The sequence below is a fragment of the Peromyscus californicus genome, unplaced genomic scaffold (assembly GCF_007827085.1).
Source record: "Peromyscus californicus insignis strain IS unplaced genomic scaffold, ASM782708v3 Scaffold_122__1_contigs__length_124938, whole genome shotgun sequence".
Classification (NCBI taxonomy): Eukaryota; Metazoa; Chordata; class Mammalia; order Rodentia; family Cricetidae; genus Peromyscus; species Peromyscus californicus.
This window is the reverse complement of record NW_026294405.1, coordinates 38,556-60,717: the sequence shown is the minus strand read 5'-3', so window position 1 is coordinate 60,717 and position 22,162 is coordinate 38,556. Positions and strand designations below refer to the sequence as shown.

Here is a 22,162-nt window from a genome sequence, read left to right as displayed (position 1 = left end):
CTGACTGTGGGACTCCAGGACTCATGCTGGCAGCCCCTTGGTTCTCATGCCTTAGGCCTTGGACAGAGTTATACTATGAGATCTCTCAGTTCTGAGACCATCAGTTCTGATTAGGACACATCGTTAGGATCCCAGGTCCTCCAACTACAGATAGCCTATTGCAGGACTTCCCCTTCCCCAAGATAACACATGCAATTCCCCAATAAATCCCAAATATACACAGATTATATCCTATTGGTTCTATGTCTCTTGAAAACTCTCCCACAGGCATAAAACAATCTCCAGAGTGTGGAATAGGGGGTAGGCCTCCTCCTGAGGGTGGGCCTGGGCACACTGATCAACTTATAAGAAGCAGAATGAGGTCTCTGTGATTTGCAAGCATTTTCCTTTAAAGAAAAAAAATTGCCTTAGGACCAAAATATAGGATTCTGTGGAAATGAATATAAACTTTGTGTGGGTATATTTCAAATGGGTGCCAGTAGAGAAAACAGAAAGAAAAAAATAAGAACAGCATGTATTTGACGTAGCAAAGGACAATCTAATCCTCCTTTTTAATAACCCCCATCTATTCTGCATTCTTTTGGAAGAACGCAATAGAAGAAAAAAAAAACAAGGCCTTATTACATTATGACTATGACTAGCACAATTCAAAGTGATCAGGGCAGAATGCTTGCCAGGCATTACAAACATTTAAAACTATGCGTTTGTGCCAAGTGAAAGAGGCTCATTCTATTCTTTCCCAGCCTCATAAGAAAATATGCACTTGCTTAAAGGGGTCATTCAGCTGCCAAGGAAATAATAACCTCAGGTTTTCAGAATAAATAACACTTTAGTCCGTGTTCCAATTCACAATATCAAGATCAGCTATGTGTGCCCTGTGTCTGCAGAAGAACTCATAGCTAGCGCTTGCACACAAGGTCTAATTTACCGATGTAATAAAGCAGGAGTGGGCACTTCAAAGTCTGCTTTGCAGGTGGTAAAGACATGAGGCAGAAGGGTGTCAGTATTGTTCAAGGTCACACAGACCCTCCCACTCCTAGTGCACATAGTTGTCTGCTCTAGCAGGAATCCAAACAATAAAATAAAATAGCTCTTTAGTCTGGAACCAATCACTTGCCGGCCCTTCACAACATATTTCTGTTTTCTTTCTGCTGGAGTAATTATTTGTATTTATAAGGTAATTTTATTTCCTTATCAATCACGGTTCTCACACACATTTAAGAATTTCCTTGAAATGATATTCCACTGCCATAGAGAAAAAAATTGATTGTGATATGTTTGAAAGAATTAGGTGCCCAATTTAAAAAGCAATTATTCTCATTGACATCTTATTTGGCAGGAAGCTGGGAGACAGGGCCCTGGGCTGTAGGAACACAGTCCTAGTAAAGACAGGCAAGGGAAGAGCTTCAAGCCAGGAGTCGGCTGCGATACTAAGGCAGGTCCTACCTGTGCTGGGGAGTCCTGAGTTCCTGTCTAAGTCCCAAGCTCCTCATTGCCTACCTGTGCTGGAAAGTCCTGAGTTCCTAAGTCCCAAGCTCCTTACTGCCTACCTGTGCTGGAAAGTCCTGAGTTCCTAAGTCCCAAGCTCCTCACTGCCTACCTGTACTGGAAAGTCCTGAGTTTCTAAGTCCCAAGCTCCTCACTACCTACCTGTGCTGGAAAGTCCTGAGTTCCTAAGTCCCAAGCTCCTCAATGCCTACCTGTGCTGGCAAGTCCTGAGTTCCTAAGTCCCAAGCTCCTCACTGCTTACCTGTGCTGGAGAGTCCTGAGTTTATGCATGTTCCTGTCTGAGTCCCAAGCTCCTCAGGATACAAGTGCCTGGGCCTTCAGATCAGGGTGATTAGTTCTGCTGAATTTTCAGGAGAAAGAGTAAATAAAGTTGTCTATAAGGGGTGTCCAAATTTTTTAGTGCTAATACCATTTTTTAATTCATTTTCAGGTCATCCTGGGCTAAACCCAACCCAAATGCAGGTCAAACCTACAGGCCATCAGTATGCATAACTTTTGCATAACATCAAGTCCTTGATTCCCACTGTGGTTGGCGCTTTTGTTTCCAGGCTGGGAAAACAAGCTATTGGCTTCTCCCTACGGGATGTCTGCTGGGTGGATAACCCTTGAACAGTGACAGAACTGGAGAGTCTCTGTTGGAACTCCACAGGGTAGGTGACTGCTTTGTCTCCTGTGACCTTAATGCCTTAATCCACTGGTCCTAACGCGGTTCCACTCCTTAATATGGGGCGTGGATGAAGCACTCTAAGGAGGCCCTGACATTCTCATCATCGAGGTGTCTTTTAAGCCTGTGGTTTTAGGATGACCTCTTTCAGCATGGTACCATCAGACTCCTGTTCAGCTGGTTGCAGCAAGCTTCAGATGACCTCCTCTTACCCTCTTGTCACCTCAGTGACAGAAGTGCCAAAGATAAGGCATGCAAACCAGAAACACAAGGGTCTAGAGCCAGCAGTGAGAAGAGTGGCCAAGCAAGTGACAGGGCCATAAACTAACTCACTCTTTCAACTTAGACTTAAGTGAACAAACCTCTTCCGTTGGGCTTGATCAGCCACCCGATGACTCCACCCACGGCCACTGCTGCCTCCTTCATCCACTAGTGGGCCAGTTTCACAGGCCCACGCTCTGTCTTCAATTTCTTAATTCTCTCTTGAGCCTATCTTTCCTCTAAGTGAAGTCTGCTGGGAAAACTGAATATGCACATAAGCAGAAAAGTCATGTGGAAAAAAAGAGAAAACTCTGCATTTTTGTACCTTTAAGAGGGGAGAGAAATACTTTCTGTTATATATGCAAGCTAGGGAGACCCATTAGGTAAGAAGTTATTCAAGATGGTTTTCCTTGTTAGCCTAGGCTAGCCTTCAACTCCCTATGTAGCTGATGATTACCTAGAATTTCCGATCGACCTGCCTTTACCACCCAAGTGTTGTTATTACAGGCATGGGCCATGTCACCCAGTTTTGTTCATGGCAATTCTCCAGTTTTTCTACAGACATCAATTTGCTGTCTTACAATTTAATCCAGCTCTGGCAGAGTTGGAGCCTTGGTGCCAACCCTACAGGGGAAGGCCAGACTTGCCAGACTGCCCCTGTTTCAGGTCCCCAACACAACAAGGTGGACTTCCCTTTTGACTTACGACTGAGGGAAGCCAGGGCAAGAACTCAAGGCAGCAACCTGAAAAAAAAAAAAAAAAAAAAAAGAACTCGAAGCAGAAGCCATGGAGGACCACAGCTTGCTGACTTCCTTCCCCTAGCTTTTCCTGCTTGCTTTCTTACACAGCTCAGGCCCGCCTGCCTAGGGATGGCACTGTTTACAATGGGCTGGGCCCTTCTGCATCAATTAGCAATTAAGAAAATGCCTCACAGACATGGCCACAGCCCAATCTGATGGAGGCAGTTTTTCAGTCGAGGTTCCTCTTCCCAGGTGACTGTAGGGTTGTGCCAACTTGACAGCTGAAGCTAATTATGACACTTACTATCACCGGTTTATGATAAAGGGCACAGCTCCAAAGCAAACACACAGAGGAGATTATGGGGCAGAGTCAGGGAGGGTGTTTTTCAGGTGCTCGCAGAGGTTTCTAGTGCACCACCACTTAGGTTAAGCCCTCCTGGAGTTGTCTGCTATGCTTTGGAAGTGTCCCTCAAAGGCCCATGTGTTGAAACTCGATCACTAACTGCTGGCACTATTGGCAGGTGACAGACCCTATCGCAAGTGAGGCCTAGTAGAGGAAGTGTGACCTAGGCCAACCTCTGTTTTCTCTCTTTGCTTCTTGGCTTTTGTGAGGCAAGTGTCTTTGTTCCACAATGTGCTGCACACCATGGCATGCGACAGGACCAGGAGCAATGAGCCCGACTAAGCAAAGACCGAAACCTCTGTGTCGATAGCCCAAAGTAAACTCTCTTTTTCACTTATCTCAGGTACTCATTCATGTGTAGAAAGCCAAGATCAATTACACACGCTATGTCAGCAGAGCTCAGGGCAACCAGCTCCCAGGACCCAAGATTTTCCCACTCGCATCAACCCTGGTAGGGTCAAGAGGGGTTTGTTACACATAAGGAAAGATGTTCCTCTCAACTCTGCCTCCTCGGGGAATCTCAGGGGTCTTCGAAGCTGCGTGCCAAGAACCAGGAGCTATTTTTTGCGGCTGTTACAGCTCTAACAGTTTTCTTGTCCCCGTCAGCAGGAGGCCCAGCATTTTCATTTCACAGTGAACCTTACAAATTAGAAATCATATGTAACCTACAGAAATTGTGGCTTTGGTGGGCCACAGGAGAGGTGTCCAGCCTTCCTAAACCCAAACCACAACCCTTCGACTGTACTATGATGGATACCATCCTCACTCAGTAGGTAAGCTTGCTCCAACGCCTTTTGAAACCCGGGGTCCTGTGCAATGCTCTAACCTTACCAAGTGTCGGGGGACTCTGAGGGCAGTATGCCTTCGTCTTTGCCTCCTCTTCTTCCACTTGTGATCTCTCTCTGCCCTGAGCAGCAACATTACAAGTAAAATGAGGAGCAGAGGAAGGCAGAGGTTTGTGGCAGAGAGAGAAAGGCTGTGCAGTGAGAAACTCCGCCCTTCAGGATTCAGGTTCCTCACGTTGGCTGTTGCCCAACGACAGTCATAGCAAAAGTTTACTCTGCATGAAACCCTCAGCCTGCTAATGACACATTCATATGGGTGTGGTGTGTATTTTAAGGACTTACAGGGAGACTAAATTTACTTTCCTCGAATTCTCATACTCTCTGTGTGGGAAAGCACCTGTTTTATTTTGATTACATTTTTTGTCTGTTGCTAAACTCTGCCTCTGAGCCACAGATGAGTAAGCAGCATTTCTGGGCTACTGCCTAGGTAGCATCTACCCAACTGGTTGTCTTTATTTTCACCAACCATGATGGAAACATGCCATTTTTGAAAATCCTAATTCAATTATTGCCCCCTCCCCAGTCCCTCAAATACTCTGATCACTGCAGATCTAGCCTTTGAAATAAGCAATTCTCCTGCAGGACCCAAACTACAGGCTGATCCACTAAAAAGCCTTGGGGATTTTGACACCTACCTGAAATGTGTTTGTACAGTTCCCCGTGTGTGTGTGTGTGTGTGTGTGTGTGTGTGTGTGTGTGTGTATGCCCATTCATGCATTGTTCTAGAAACAAATATTACTCGAATGCAAAAAAAAGAAAAAAAAAGTGCCAGGTACTAGCCAGTGCATTCTCCATTCCTGAAACAATTATAATCTATTCTGCCACCGGGTCGAGAGAGTCAGGGGCAAAAGGCTGTTACAACTTTCAATGCTAAATTGTCCTCATGAATGTTCCAGTTCTCAAAACGCTTAGGAAGAGACTCCCATCTGCTGCCCTGTGGTAGCGGGGAAAGTTAGATTAGCTTTCTCAGCCTATTTGCCCATCAGTAAAGTGAAGCTATTAACACGTTGCAGGGACTGCTGTGAAAATGTAATGAGATAACATTGTATGTGAGTCACCCTCATCCCCAGGTCAGGGCCACCATGGGCTTGATACATGGAAGTCCTTGGCCCTCCCAAGGGAGGTGCTTTCCTGATTACCGGTCCTCACCACCTGTGTTCTCCTGTGATGCTGTGCTCTGCAATTCCCAGCAGTTTTAGCAGCATGACCCTCCAGCCCAGAGATAAGATGCTGTGGAATTGCCTCTGCTACTCGGATCCGTGGTCCCAATTTGATATATTACTAATGCAGCCAGCTGCAATGCCAATGTTAGCAATTCCATCCCCTGCACACCTCCATTCTGTCCCACAGCTGTGAATACAAGTGCCATCCTCTCTGGCCTGGCTGTGAGTCTAGAGTACAAAGCAGCTGAGGATACTGAGGTGAGCCAGCTCTGCAGTTAGGCAGCTCCTGCTGGTCCTTCTCCTGTTTGCCTACAGCCCTACAAGAGTGTTTTCATCCTAGATGGCAGACCCTCCGCTCCAGAGAGAATGGCTGCCTTGCCATGGACCAGGCCTGGCTAAAGCTATTCTGGGAAGGTACATTTCTGGTCTTCCAGGTAGAGGTCTTGGGAAAGCCATGGGGAAATGGATTCTTACATGGCCCAATCTCTTCTTAGCAGACAGCCTCATACTCAATCCCCTTTAAGTGATGCTGCAGGACAAAAACATGCGCAGAGCCCTCCCTCTGTGAGAGGGATTTCAACTTGTAGGTACCCAACCCTAATATCAACATCACATTATCTGAAAACTCGAAGCCTTGGGTTCTGCCCAGGCTTCCTGATTCAGAAATGCTGGTCTGCTCTGAGGGTCAGAACCAAGGACAATGGTTCTATGGTAGCTTCTAACATGCCATCCTGGTCTGCTTGCTCTCTCTCTCTCTCTCTCTCTCTCTCTCTCTCTCTCTCTCTCCCTCCCTCCCTCCCTCCCTCCCTCCATCTCTGATTCTAATATTCATCTTCCTTAGGAGTCTCTCCAGCTGTTGTCTAGTTTCATCTGTTTCGTTCTGTGACATGGCCCAACTATGTAGCCCAAGCTGGCTTTGAACTCACACTCATCCTGCCTCAGCCTCCTCAGTGCTAGGATTCAAAGGTTAGAGTACCATGTTCATCTGCTATGTGGTTGAGGCTTTCCAAATGTCCTGATAACTAGAGAATCTCTACTCTAATAAGAAAATCATCCTCTCTCTCTTTGGGAATCAGTAACATATTCTCAAATCTACTTTGTATCCCTTTTCACAGATGCAGGACATTCACTTGCCAAATTCCACCAGGAGCTGGGAACCCACTGAGATTTTCCCAGGAGGCAACTGGTGCCATTCTCTCTGTGGCTCTGGGAAGGTGATTCTATGTTGACTCAGTTCACACACACACAAAAAAAACCTAGACACTCAAAGAGTACTCGGGCAGGACCAGCTTAATAAAAGTAGGTGGTAGAATGAGATCAGATGTGCCATCGTCAATTGGCATGCCTCAGAGCATATGTATATTTCCAGTGCTGCTGCAAACCTGTCATTACAAGTGTGGTGTTAAGCGGGATTGGTTTATACCACGTATCCAATCGCAAATGTATCTACAAAGCACATTAGTGTCTCCAAGTCACTGAGAATTATTCTTACCCATCACTGACCATTTCGGATTCCAGTCTTAACAAGTGTAGGCCTGGCCACCTCTTACGCCTGGCACAGCCTGGTACCCCTGTTTGCTTCACTTTCTCGCTGTTGCTTTACTTCACTGTTGCCTTCCTGCCAAATATGCGTAAGCTGGTACATATTCTCAATAGCATGCTTACATCCTCTCTGTGTGTTTCTCTCTGTCCCTGTGTGTGTGTGTGTGTGTGTGTGTGTGTGTGTGTGTGTGTGTGTGTGTGTGTATCTGTCTATCTGTCTCTCTGTTTCCCCTACACACACCCCCAATCATACTCTACTGCTCCAGAAGACAGAGGATCTTATAAGTACTGCTCATTCCTATTCCTCCAAACTGAGCTCATGATTCCTTTCAATAGATAGTGACTCTTTGGAGTCCACAGCTTCTCTAACTAGAGGGGAACCCTCAGAACCAGGCCCAGGGCAGATGGCACATATCATCCTCAGGAGCAGTGGCCCCCACAGGCCTCACCTGAATGGAGCCTCACACAGCATTTCTCCCAGTGCTGCTGCATGGTGTTGCTGATCGTAAGTACCAGCTTTATTCACTCAGTAGTTCATGCGCTGACTCTTGGGTACTTCCTGCATTTCAGGGATACAACAGTGCAATTCAGACCTCCCACATTAATGTCTTCTGTGTGTTTTGGGGTTTTGACAGGGACTTGCTCTGTAGCCCAGACTGGCTTTGAACTTGTGATCCTCCTGCCTCTACCCTCCGGAGTGCTAGGATTACAGACATGCATTAGCTGCAGTTAGCATTTTCAATAATCATATATAATTTTTCAGTTCAGATTTAACTAGGGGTTACTAGACCTCCAAGGAATGACTATATATAGACACAGAGTCACAGTATTGTCTCATATTCTTAGTGTGGTCTACTGATTCCTACTGTGTTACCCTTTGTATTTATTGTAGATTGTTTTATGATTAATGTCTCATGCAATGGGCTTATGAAACCCTTCTGATTTCCCTTAATGTGCAATCCTGATTTAACAAGTGTTTTGCCACTGTAATTGCATAATTATCACTTGAGACATTTTTGAGTCTTTTCAGCCTGAGTTCTCTATCTTTTGTTCTATTCTTATTCCAGCATTCCGGGCCACTTTGGATGCCTGTCCTCTTTTTCTACATCCATTCTGCCCCCTTGCTTTGTTCTCAGCAGCACCTGACACAGTGCAGAGCAAAGAGCCTAATGTCTGACTATCTCAGGCCAGAACATTTGCCACTGTGGAATAGCTGGCTGGTCCTGTTCAGCTTACAAAACCTCCCTGAGCCAGGGAAGGGTCTGTTGAGACGTGCAACATGGCCGCTACCTTCATAACTGGCCACAGGCTTTCTACAGACAGGTCCGAGTCCTGCAGAAGCACACAACTGATTGACTGGGAAGGGGGAGTGCAGGCACTTGCCAGGTGCTGGCTACATTTCTTCTACAGTGGCCTCCTGCACAGTGACTACCCAGCAGACAGACACAACAGTCTTCTATTATGTTCTGCTTGCTTGCCAGGGCCATGTGCAAAAGGGCACATACCACTTCTAAAAAGCTGTACTTTGCTTGACCCGAGACCTAAGTATGGGCATTTCCAAGTTATATTATGACGAAGTCTATAGCTCCATCTGCATCTATCTCATCTCTTTTATGTTCATGCTTTCTATTTATATGTATCATAGATACAAAAATAAAAAGACATATACAGGAATTCATGAGCACTGTTTGTAACAATTTCTCCAGTAAATAAAATAAAGACATGTTAAAACTGGGTGAAATGTTTAAGTTGGTAGTCCACACCTGTAATCCCAACACTGAGTCCAGATGATCAAGAGCCCATGCAGCCTGAGTCATACAGAAAGATCCTTTCACAAGTAAACAAACACAGGAAGGTCGGGTTTGCCCAGTCAGAAAGAAACAATGGAACATCCAGGGAGCTACTTGCTTTACTTTGACAGTTTTCCACAGATACATGGCTCTCATCTTCCAACACGTAACTGCTGTTTCTCCTTTGGTACAAGGATAGAAACAATCCATTATAAGATTCCAGGGTCTGCAAGACAAGGAACATGACTGATGCTGACATTTAGACCTGGGAGAATTCCTCCTTTGGGCCTTTATGAATGGATGCTGTGCAAAAGAATAGATGCCTCTAGCCTGCATTCATGGATTCATTACAGATTTATTGATTTACAGTCTTTCATTCCTTATCTGAAAATATTAAAAATGAAAATAATAACACAGGATTTTCTTTCCTCTAGTCTCTGCATAATCCTCAGCATCTCCCTTTATGCAGTGAAAGGTTTTAACCTGAAAGCATATTTTCCAAATGAACTTGACGAGTCATTTTTTTCAGGTCATGACTTCTTTTTGTGCCTCTGTTAATACTGTCCACATCCATGCCCAGACAGCAAATGTGCTGGCTTGTGATTAGAAGGTTTTGGGGAATAATGCTGGATGAATAAAATAGTCTTTTATTTTGAATGCATATGGACATCTTTTCATATGTCATTTTAGTAAAATATAAAGTGTATGAATCTTTATATTCATTTTGCATTTGTATACTTTTTGATCTTCATTTAAGTGGATTCTCTCAAGGAACTGCCATTTTCCAAAACATCAGTGCCTCCTGCTATTTCCAATCCCCTTTCTCATTTCTTTTGAATTAATTCAACCCCAGATGTGTGACACACACACACATACACACACACACACACACCACACATGCACTCACACACCTATGTGTACACACATACACACACACACACACACACACCACACATGCACTCACACACCTATGTGTACACACACACACACACACACACACACACACACACACACACACACAGAATGTCTAGAGTGGGACCTAGTGCCTCACTGTGAGTCAGAAAAAAAATGAAGAATATAAGGGATTTGCTCTTAACGATTGTTAGTGGCTACCATTTAGAGCCGTTAGTGGTTCTTAGCCCCGACAATAAGTAAGGCTGGATCTGATGACCAGAAAATAATCACTGTCCTCTCAGTGTTTACTCTTTCCAAAGCACCTCCAGGACAACACTACTGGTTTTCAACCTTCTGTCTCCTTAGCAGCCTCCTGTGAAGATGCACAGACCTCAGAGTCGGGAGCATACAAGCGCTGGAGCTTCATTTCATGATGGGACTTCCTATCCCATGGCTTAGGAAGGGCTATTTCTGTTGAACAAGTGATTAAGTATTTCCAAATGAAACATTTTTGAAAACGTAAGAGTGATGTTTTTCATCTTGGGCCTCCTTCGCTCAGTTTCCGTGGTTCAGCAGCGCCACCCAGTGTTAAAACCATTTCCATGAGAAAATTCTCCCCTTTGCCTTGTGAAAGTGAACCTGGGAGTGTCTTTGAGCATCACATGAGAAGAAAATGGGCATCCACAGAATGGATAACAATACGCCTGGGCAGTTCAGAAAAGTTCTGACCTAGAATGCCACCAAGATCACCCAGGAAACAAAAGGACTTTCCAGTCCCACCCAATTAATAACAGGGGGCAAGCCAGGACTAGCCCAGTACCAAGTAGTCAGTAGCATCCCGACAGTGAGGGCCATAAAGACAAGATCATGTGGATGACGGGTCAGTCATGGCTGGACCAGATCTCAGAGATGACATCTTTCACTTTATACATGAACTAAGACTAAGCAAAACTTCACAATATGCACAAGTCCACAGCCAATGACTTTGTAGCTCAGATAAAAGTGTGTACCATTCACCTCCTGGGTCATCATTCTCCTCCAAAATGTCAAAACTCAAGATGACCTAGTGTGACAGTCCATAAAGAAGTATATGGGGAAAGGTAAGAATAAAAACAGCTGGGAGGCAGAGGCAGGAAGATCTCAAGGAGCCAGCCTGGGCTACAGAATCAGATATTGTCACCAAAAAAAAATGAACAAGAAAAAAAAGGAAGAATATATTTCTCATCTCTATGTCTTTTTTGAAACTCTAATGTTAAAATTCTTAATGTTTGGAAATAACAGAGCTCTATATATAAAATTAATTAGAGATAAAAACCAAGTGCTAGAAATAGCTTGTTATGCTAAAATGAAAGTAGAGGCCGTGGATATGAAGCAAATCAAGAGATGTGCTGGAGACTCTCACAGGCTGGGTCCTTGTTCTGTGATAATCTGTTCTTTGTATAGGAAAGGCCGTCCTTGATCAGGGCCAGAGCTGCTTTCCCAACAGCAGTTACATTTATCCCACCACAGTTACCCCACGATGCTTAGAATGTGTTTTGTTTCCTAATGAGTGAAAAGCAAGTGTTGTGATGGAACCTAGCAACATGGACATGGATGGAAGCCCTATTGTTCATCACCTGCACAGTTGGTCCACTTCCTTAGCCATCATGGTTCCTGATGGCTTTAATCTTTAACAGTGTGTGTGTGTGTGTGTGTGTGTGTGTGTGTGTGTGTGTGTGTGTGTGTGTAGGTAAAGGAGTCAAATCTCTTTCCACCCTGTGAGTTCTAGGTATAGAACTCAAGCTTGGTAGCAAGTGTCTTTACAAGCTGAGTCAATTAACAGGCACCTCCTCCTGACATATCTTTAAATATAGCAATTAATGAAAATAAGATCAAGTTCACGGTACCCAGTATTCAACTGAGAATTATTTTCTGACATTATACTGCAAGATTCTCTAACATGCAGAAAAATTGGAAACATTTTCCTATATGCATATACCATCTCACTTCTGCAATTCTTTTTCACTACACTGGATTTATAACAATACATGTATCTACTATGCCCATTCACTGGTGAACCTGTTATTTGTAAGTACACCTCACAAGCTCAAACATGAGTAATTTTCTCCATGACATTTTATTTTGGAAGTAAAACTCACATGTAATGAAACACATTCTCTCTCTCTCTCTCTCTCTCTCTCTCTCTCTCTCTCTCTCTCTCTCTCTCTCTCTCTCATTCTTACTCTCTTGCTCTTGTTCCGTGTGTGTGTGCATGCATGCATATGAATGAATGTGTGCATGTGCACATGTGTGTGCAGGTGGAGGCCAGAGGTCATTCCTCAGAAGCTGTCCGCCTTGGTTTTTGAGACAAAGTCTCTTACTGGGCCTCACCAATTAAGCTAAGTCGACTGATCAGCAAGTACAAAGGATCCACCTGTCTCTGCTCCCCCAGCACTGTGACTGCTTGCTCACACCGCTGTGTCCAGTGTCTTCTTATGTGGGTTCTGGTGAGAGAATTCAGGTCCTCCTATTTGTGCAGCAGTGCTTGATGACTGAGCTGGGACCCCACCACACAAATAAATCAAGTGTACCATCTGGAGAGTTCTGAACAGTGCTCACACTCTACAACCCAAGCCTCTCTCGTGGCACCTGGAGCATTGATGCCACCCCCTAGAATGTTTCCACATGACCCCTTCCGGTAAACTCCTGAGCCAACAACCAAAGTGCAACCGCCACCCAGACTCCTCTCACCACGCATTAGTTTTGCTCCCATCAAAAGCTGGCCCGATGGGACCCAGAGCCTGTGTTCTGTTAAGTGGAGGCTCTCACTCATTAACCAACAAGATTACACCCAGACAGGTACAGTCTCCATTAGTGGTTGCTGCTGGCTTCCTAAGAAGTGTCACATCTATAAGATGACAAACGCAACCCCACATACAAATCAAGACTCTTGTGGGATAGTGCATCAGTCTGTCTTTTTCTTTCCTTAAGATTTATATATATTAATTATACGCAATAACGGGTTTCATTGTGCATTGTAATATAGGCATCTAAAGTATTTTAATAATATTCACGCTCATTACCCTCCCTCATTCCTCTCCACTCTTGGTGATTCTCTTACCAGTCTGTCCCTTTTGTATTTTCATCTGTTCTTTTAACCTATCGTTTTTGCCTTGGCAATGAAGAGTTTGACCGCTAGATGGCAGGAGGAACTCATTGTATCATATCCACTTCAGTGCATAGCTCACTCCCTGTTCGCCTATCTTGACATTTGATTAAAAACATAGGTGCAAACAACAATCAAGAGTGGCCATATTGATGACTAGAATTTATGCACGGGAAAACTAATAAGCAACTGAAGAAATCCACAGAGGAGGCTAATTACTAGATGAGAGATTCTTGAGTGTCTGTGCACCTGTTCGAGGGCTCTGGGCAGCTTCGGATGGAGGTATAGGGTGTGCTAGATGATGTGCCTCTGAGGACTGATTGTGGAGTGCTGACTGCAGTCACATAGTGATAGCTAACAGCGTTCAGAGGAAGGACTTTCACATCTGCTTTAAATAAAATACTGTGAAAAGCCAGCGTATTGACTCCATCTCCACTGTCAAATTATGATTTAAATTCACAAGAAAGTAGACAAAGTGTGGAAGGCTTGCATCTGGACCATCATAAATAGCATTAGCCACATATAAAAATGATTGAAGAATTCAGAACACCCAGAGAGAAGTTAAGGGAAGGTGCCAGGGGCCAACTCATAATTTGTGGCATTGATAATAAGGTGTGCAATATAGGAAAGGTTACACTAATGTTAGCCACCAAGGAAAGCACTAATATGGAGGTTCTCAACCTTCCTGATGCTGGGGCTCCTTCACACAGTTCTTCATGTGATGGTGACCACCAAAAATAGTTAGTTTCGTTGCTACTTCGTAACTGTAATTTTGCTACTGTTATGAATCACAGTGTATACATCAGATACGCAGATAGTCTTAGGTGACCCCTGTAAAAGGGTCATTCGTGATCCACAGGTTGAGAACCACTACTAAACAGAGCAAGAACAGATTTAGGAGGCAAAACATCTTCCCAGGAGAAGAAACATGTGTTCTGGTTTGTTTTCTGTTGTGTGATAGACACTATGACCAAAAGCAACTTGGCAATAAGAACTCTCTTTCATCTACAGGACATCATCAATGGAGGAAACTCAAGGCCAGAGCTTAAAGCAGAAACCATAAAGGACCTCTGCTTATTGGGTTGCTCACAGGCTACCTTTATTATTTAGCTCAGACCCAACTGCCTGGGGATAGGACCACCCACAGTGGACTGAACCCTTCTTCATCAATTAGCGATCAGGAAAATGCTCCCACAGATGTTCCTGAAGCCCGAACTGGTGGAGACAATTCTTCAATTGAAGTTCTTTCCCCCCAGATGTGTCAAATTGGCAACCAAGATTAACCATGCAAACGTGTGACAAACTGATTTTCCTTTATTGCATATCCTTTCACTGAATCATTCACATTGAAGGGTCAGAGGACAGTGAGATCAAGCCAGTGGCTTGTTAGTCAGACTTTGAAACTTGCACCATCTGTAGGTGCTCCAGGATTTCCATGTGAAAAGTTTATTTGGGGAAGTGCTTAGATAAACATTAAATAACAATAGCTCATGGTAGCCAAGTGCATCCTGAAACACCAGCTGATCTCTGTGAGGTTTTGAATCACGTACTGCAATTAGCTGCTCACAACTCCAGTAAAACCAAGAGATTCTTAAAGTTACAGCATTTCTTGGGGGCTCCCCTATTGAGCCCTTCCTCACCTCACAGCCCACACAAAGCCTGTACCTACCCTAACACCCTCACATAGCCACTCCTGGATTCCCAGGTAGATATCCACATTTATTTTTCTTAACAAATAAATGTACTTAAGTAAAAAAGTGTGAAACAGTTTAATTGATTATTTGAGAATCTCACAGCATGCAACCCAATTGTGTTCACTTCCCATGTGGCCTCCCCCCTCAAAAAAAAAAGTCCATTTTGTGTTGTCCTATATTCACTGGAGCGTGGAGCATGATCAAATTCCTAGTACCCAGCCCACCAAAGGAGGGTGAGTCTTTATCCATCAGCTGAGGAGAGCTGTGTGGTTGGTGTCCAAGGGTTTTAGCTCTCCTGCACCCCTACACCCACACCACCACCTGCACCACAGTGCTGAGGGCTGGTGAAGGGTGGGGCCAGCTCTGCTGTGAGGGGCAGGACCAGCTCTCCTGCCGCCCACACACATTAGCATGGCTTCAGGTAGCAGCCCTAACCACAGGCATGGCCTTTGGTGGTAACACTGGCCACAGACATCAACACGGCTCTTGGCCATATCAGGACCACTGTCCCACTCACGGCCCTCAGCGGCTGATGACCATGAGCCTCAACACTGCCTTAGGTGGCGACACATGCCACTTACATCAGCATGGCTCCCCAAGGCAGCAAAGCCAAGGCATGGGGCAGCGACACAGACTGCAAACATCCACATGGATCTCAGGCTTCGTGGCGGTCCAGGCAGCAACATGGACCTCCGACACCAACATGCCCTCTGGTGGTATTGAGGACCATGGTGGTCCTTTGAGGAGGTCCAATCCAGGAAGTGAAACTTTCCCATCTCCGGCCTCCAACATTGCCCAGAGCCAGGGGAATCCCGCAGCCAGGTGGCAGGTTCAGGGCTGAGTCTGTGTCTGCATAAGTTCCCGGCTGTTGTGCACCATCCCACCAACCCTACCGGACAATGACAGCATGTCGACCTCAGCCTTCTCTCTCACCTGTCACCACCATCATGTCTCCAGGTCCACCTCTCCCTAGCAAGGGCACCACTCAGTTTTTCTGTCTTTGCTCTTCTCCATCAAGTATTTATTGTAGTGGTGCCTGCCTACCCCAGGCAGCAGGGGCCCCAGGCAGCACTCAGGTGTGTCCATCCACCTAGGCCACCTTTAAAACATTTTTAAAGTGGTAACACAATTAGCATAAATTATAGAAATGGCAGAAACATGAGGGGAATACACTAATGACAGAAAGTTTAAAAAAAATTACCTCCCAAAAGGAGCTCTTCTTAAAATCATATGGTCAATATTTTAAAGAAACTAATAGGTAATTACAATGCAAACTCTGGTCAAAGTTTTAAGTCCATGTATTTATTTCATATTCTCTCTCTCTCTCTCTCTCTCTCTCTCTCTCTCTCTCTCTCTCTCTCTCTCTCTCTCTCTCTCTCTCTCTCCTCTCTCTCTCTCTCTCTCTCTCTCTCTCTCTCTCTCTCTCTCTCTCTCTCACACACACACACACACACACACACACACACACACACACACACACACACACACCTCTCTTTTTAGGAGGACAAATGCAGACATAATGTTTCACCAAGTCCATCATATTGAAGCATTCCATATTGGTGTCCTCTTTTCCAAGCTCTAACTAAAAATTAAGTGCATTATAACTAGGCCGGGGGCGGGGGGATGTAGCTCAGTTGTCTAGCACACAGTAAGTCTTGGGTTTGATCCCTGGTACCTCATAAACCAACCAGACCTGGTGGCACATGTTTGTCATCTCAGCACCTGGAAGGTGGAGGCAGGGGGATTGCATCCTCCACTATATAACGAAGTGAAGGCCAAGTCGGGAGACATGAGATTTTGTCAAATAAATAAACAAACAAACAAATGTTCTCCATTAAATGTTCTCTTTAACCCCAAGTGGTGACTGTGGGTCTTGGTGTATTGGTCATCTCAGGATGAAAGTCCCTTGTCAATGATCTACAAATCTATCAATCACTTGCAACAAGAGTTAAGATCACCTTAACATATGATAGTACAATGTCATTGACTTTGATTCCTTATGGGGACAATAAGCCCATATTGAAAGGCCAATGTGAGTGAATAACTGTTAAGTACTTAAATGAATATATGGGTGTATTAAGAACAGTCATAGTGTGGCAGGTGACTGAAGGTTGAAACATCAAGATTAACATATGATTTGTGTATTTTAATTTCAATTTTAAAATTAAAATATAATTACACCTTTTCCCCCTCCCTCTCTTCCCTCCAACCCCTCCCATCACACCTCTTATCCTGCGTCCTCTCAAATTCATGGCTTCTTTTTCTTTATTGCCACATATATAAACAGATAAATATATAAATACAATTTACTGAGTATGTTTAGTGTTACTTGAATGTATAGGATTTCAGCACTGACCATTTGATATTAGATAACCAATTAGGGGGCTCATTCCCGAGGAAGACTAATTCTTCTCTCATCAGTTGTTAAATGCCTGATGATCTATAGCTCTTTGTCTAGAGCTGGGAACCAGTGAGATTTCCCCCTTCCATGTTATCATATCTATGGTGTTATCGTTGTTCAGATCCTTTATGCAGACATATTGCTGAGGTATCATGGGTGTCGTTTCCCTGTCTTTCTAGGAGACATGATCTTGCAGCAGACTTTATAGTAATTTTTTTTTAAAGAATCACATGACATAAGCCAGGTTGCAGAAGACTGGAAGTCTTTTCTCACCTGGGCTTCATGTAATGAATAGAGCCAGCTCACAAAGAGCCTGCAAAACACGAAAGGGATGGACAGGCATTATGTAAGTGTTCAATAAAGGACTGCAAGCCTCTTGATCTGGTGTGTGAGGCTCCTTCCTTGGTTCACTAGCCCACTCCCATTGGATGCTTTTCCTTTCATGATACACCATCTGTTTCTATATCTAATCACATCTCCTCAATGCAGTCCTTTGTCCTTGGACACCATAGCCTGGAATTGGGTGCCCCTGAACTCAGATCTGGAGCTCAGCACTAAGCAGGTTTTTCCTTCTCCTTTTCTTTGTCTCTGTTTTGGATACTGGCCTAAAACCTAAGCATGCTTCCCAGACACCCTTTGTCAATGTTTTCGTGACTCTGCACCTGACTTAAAAAGCATAGTTTTGTTTGGTTTCATCTCCTCTCCTCCTGGCAGCTGCCAGGATTTGCAGCTTGCCTATCCTGTTGTTTTTCTCTCAAAATTGGCTGTGCTTGGGCTTCTTCAAATCTTTTTTAAAATTCTTTTATTAAAGAGACTGAGAATCCAGAAGGACATCTCAGTTCCCCATAACCAAAGGACCATTGAGCCTTCAGAAGATGTCTTTATCTCAGATATATCATTCTCCAGAGCAGTGAAAATAGTTAACTCAAGTGCAGATAGGCCAGCATGGCCAATCCAGATCAGAAAAGTTAGTAAATGTGTGCATGTGTGTGTTCTTTTGTGTGAAGGAAAATATCGAGGGCAGTAACTCTCAGTGTAACTTTGGTTGCATGAACAATGAGTCCATGAGGTGCTCATTGCTCAGGAAGGATGACTGACTGGCCTGTCTTCTTAAGCAAAGAGGTCCAACATGAAGGAAGTCAGCTGTGTGACCACCTCTCTCTTTTGTTAAATTTTTTAAAATTCATTTTACATACCAACCACAGATCCGCCTCTCATCCCTCCTCCTGCTCCCTCTCAGTCTTCCCTCCAGACCCCCCCATCCCCTCCTCCAAAGGGGTAAGGCCTCCTATGGGGAGTCAGCAAAGCCTAGTACATTTAGTTGAGGCAGGACCAAGCTCCTCCCCACTGCATCAAGGGTGAGCAAAGCATCCCACCATAGGTAGTGGACTCCAGAGAGCCAGTTCATGCACCAGGGATAGACCCTGATCCCACTGCCAGGGGCCCTTCAAACAGACCAAGCTACACAATTGTCTCCTGTATGCAGAGGGCTTAGTCCAGTCCCATGCAGGTTCCACAGTTGTCAGTCTAAAGTTCGTGAGTTCCTATGAGCTTGGTTTACTGTCTCTGTATATTTCTCCATCATGATCTTGACACCACCACCCCCCCCCACTGCTCATAGAATCCCTCTTCCCTCTCTTCCACTGGACTCCTGGAGCTGGGCCTGGTGTTTGGCTGTGGATCTCTGCATCTGTTTCCATCAGTTCCTGAATGAAGGCTCTATGATGACAGTTAGGGTATTCACCAATCTGCTTACCAGAGTAAGCCAGCTCAGGCACCCTCTCCACTATTGCTAGTAGTCTAGTCTGGGGTCATCCTTATGGGTTCCTGGGATTTTCCCTAGCACCAGAGTTCTCCCTTACCCCCATAATGTCTCCCTCTATCAAGATATCTTTTTCATTGCTCTTCCACTCTGTCCCTGCCCAACTCAATCATCCCATTCCCTCATGGTCTCAACCCCTATCCATGCCCTCTATTGCCCCCACCTCATCCCCAGTTTACTCATGGAGATTTCATCTGTTTCCCCTTCTCAAAGTGATCCATGTGTGTGACCACCTCTTTTCGAAATGCCTTCATAGACAAGAACGTGAACAATGGAACTATCAATAGACATACTAACATGGAAGGAAGAAAGTCTCATAGGATCCCACACACAGACAAAGAGCTATAGGCAACTAGTGAATGCTGAGAGAGAATTAGCCTCACCCAGGGATGAGTCGCCTGCTTGGTTATCCAATAGGGGGAGGTCAGCTCTGAAACCATACATACACAGCTCTGAAACCAAACAAGAAAAATAGATTTAGCAGGCTATATTTATGCATATAACGCAACAATAATGATCAAATAAAAAAGCTATCAAATTGAGAGTGATGAGGGCATTGGAAGAAGAAAGAGAGGGGGAAGTAATATAGTTATATTTTTATTCATTTTAGTTGAATAGAATTATATCAATTTCCTCTCCTCCTCCCTCCAGCCATTTCATGCCCCCACTGTCAGGTTGATAGCCTCTTTTTCTTCGATTGTTATTGTTACAGATGTGTGTATGTATGTGCATACACAACACACACACACACACACACACACACACACACACACACACACAACCTGCAGTCTGTTTTTGTTTGTGTGCATGTTTGTGTGCATGTTTGTGTTTTCAAGGCTGACTATTCTGCATTGGACAATCAATAATGGGGCTCATCCCTGAAATGGGCTAATTCTCCTTTTCACAGCAGTCATTAGCTGCCTGTGGTTCTTTGACTAGGAGACGGACCCCATGAAATTTTCCCCCTTTCTCCATTAACTTGTGCATTGATATTACCTCTGTTCCAGTCTTGGTTTTGCAGCCATTCCTTGGAGACACTACTTCAAGCAGAATTCTTGCTGTTCGCGCTCTTACAATCCTTCTGCCCCTCTTCTTCTATGTTCCCCGAGCCATAGATGTAGGAGCTGTGATGGAGATGTATCCATTGGGGCTGTGCTCCCCACAATCCATTGATATTTGCCTTATATTCAGTTGTGATTTTTCTGTCACGGTCTCAGCTTGCTGCAGAGAGAAGCTTCTTTGATGAGGAATAATAGCTACACTTAGCTGTGGGTATAAGGATAAGAGTTAGAATTTAGATAAGGAATAATCCCATCTCTCTCATCTGCAGTTCCTAGCTCCAAATCTTCAGATGTGAGTATATGAGTAACCACAGAAACCAGGAAAGTATAAAGGAACTCCATGTGTGTGTGTGTGTGTGTGTGTGTGTGTGTGTGTGTGTGTGTGTGTGTGTGTGTAGGGGAGTCAGGGGTTGAGGGGGAATAACAGAATATAGGTGATATGAAAGGGGAAAATCAGAGCGGAGGCTCTAATTGAGAAGACGAAGAAAGGACAAATAACACTGAGGTCATTTGATAACTGTGGGGGGGCAGCTCCCACAGTTATTTACCCCAAGTACTCTTGAGGAGTGAGGGATAAAAGAGTTAGATAGAAATATGGAGGAGAGAGACAGACAGAAAGAAACACAGGATAGCCTCGGGAGGGCCTGGGTCAAAACCCACCAGCCCCTTCTGTCTCTACTAAAGGGCTTTTAAAAGAATGCCAAGGGGTGGAGAAAAAGACCTCCCCCCAGCACAGCCAAGTGCAGAATAATCCCAAACACCTGGTGACCATGCGTGTGGTCAAGCCATCCCCTAATGCAGCCCTGCTGCGTGAAGCAAGCTCAGATCTCACCAGAAAACCTTGGTGGGCCTCTACAGATAATGCATCACAGTTTTAATGGTACTTCCTTGCTTGACTTCTGCTAGACACTATTTCATATTTTGTAATTAATTATGAAAACTTTTTAAATTTCAGTTCTGTTAATCTTAGAGATCTTCCCAGGAAACGTATTTGTAAAAAGTTTGCCTTTGTTGGTTCTTTCCTTTTCCTTTGACAGGATTTACTGGATCTGCCTCCTTGATCTCTTCCTGACCATCTTAGAGTTATTGTCACCACCACCTTAGCACCCTGGATGGCCTTCTCCCATCACTTACCTAAGCCCAGACCTTCCCCTCAATGCAGCCAAACAACACACTGAGTAACCCTTGCCTGACTGGGCTCTTTGCTTAAATATCCTCAATGATTTCTCTTTGCCACAGGGTGGCACCAATAAAAAGACATCTATCGTCGCAAAACAGAAATAACAAGTCATGAAGTTAAATGACATGCATGTGACTTTACCAATTAAGATGTTTTAAAATGGTTGAGGTTGAAGACATGTGATCTTTCAAGTTCAGCCTGTTGAACAATGTATGTTCAATCAGGTATGTGTGGGGGCTATGAAAGGTACGGCAAGGCAATAAAGGTGAAGGTGAAGGCAATGAGCCTACATCTTGCCTGTGATGACAAGTTAAAGTGAAGCCTGGGTATCCTTAAAAACTCAGCTTGGTGCACCTGGGGATAGGTAAGGCCCTCCTGTGGCTCCCTCCCCTAACAACATTATATGAGGACAAAAAAAAAAAAAATACCGTGTAGATAAAACAAAGAGCAATTTGGGCAATAAGACACGCTTCTGCCTCAGGGTTTGAAAAAGCTGAGAGCAAAGACAAGGTTATGGTAAAGGGCTTGGGCCTTGGCTATCAAATGGAGCAAGTTCACACCCCACAGGCGTAAACCAAGAAGGCCAACTCCCTGTGCTCTGCCTCTCTGCCAAGGACATGGCCGTGCCTAGGGTGCTGTCCTGGTGATGTCCTAAAGTGGCTTGAGCTGCTGTTGATGTCAGCAGTTTGCTGCCTGGCCACTCCACTTGTTCTTCAATAGTGCTACCACAGTTTGCCCTCTGGGAGCTGCCAAACTGGAGATGTACCTCTGTCTTTAGAGCAGTCTATAATCTTAATTATAGCCTGTTCCTTCCTCCACTTTCCCCAGGACCCATTGCTGTCCCCTCATCTCCCCTCTCTCTGTCATGCTCCACCTCCAGAAGTCCTGACCCTCTCAACGAATCTCCTGCCCTCAGAATCCTTGCATGTGCACCTTAGGGAGCCAGAAATGGCCATTTTCTTTTCCCTCTTCTTCGACTGACTCAGCGTGAATAATTTGGAATTTTAGCTTTAACATTATCATCACCCTAGGAAGGAAGAATGGCGCA

At 44.6% G+C, this 22,162-nt stretch overlaps 1 long non-coding RNA gene across 4 annotated transcripts; it reads left to right on the top strand.

Moving 5' to 3' along the window:
- The first annotated feature begins 475 nt into the window (after positions 1–475).
- Positions 476–20,960, top strand: LOC128106257 (uncharacterized). Of its 4 annotated transcripts, XR_008216634.1 has the most exons (4): positions 476–5,999; positions 6,701–7,632; positions 10,178–10,911; positions 13,968–20,960. It is a non-coding gene; the product is annotated as an uncharacterized LOC128106257 (long non-coding RNA). The 4 variants fall into 4 exon arrangements; XR_008216635.1 differs by lacking the exon at positions 10,178–10,911 and having other exon boundaries at positions 478–5,999; XR_008216636.1 differs by lacking the exons at positions 10,178–10,911; positions 13,968–20,960 and adding an exon at positions 8,195–8,228 and having other exon boundaries at positions 478–5,999.
- The last annotated feature ends 1,202 nt before the right edge of the window (positions 20,961–22,162 follow it).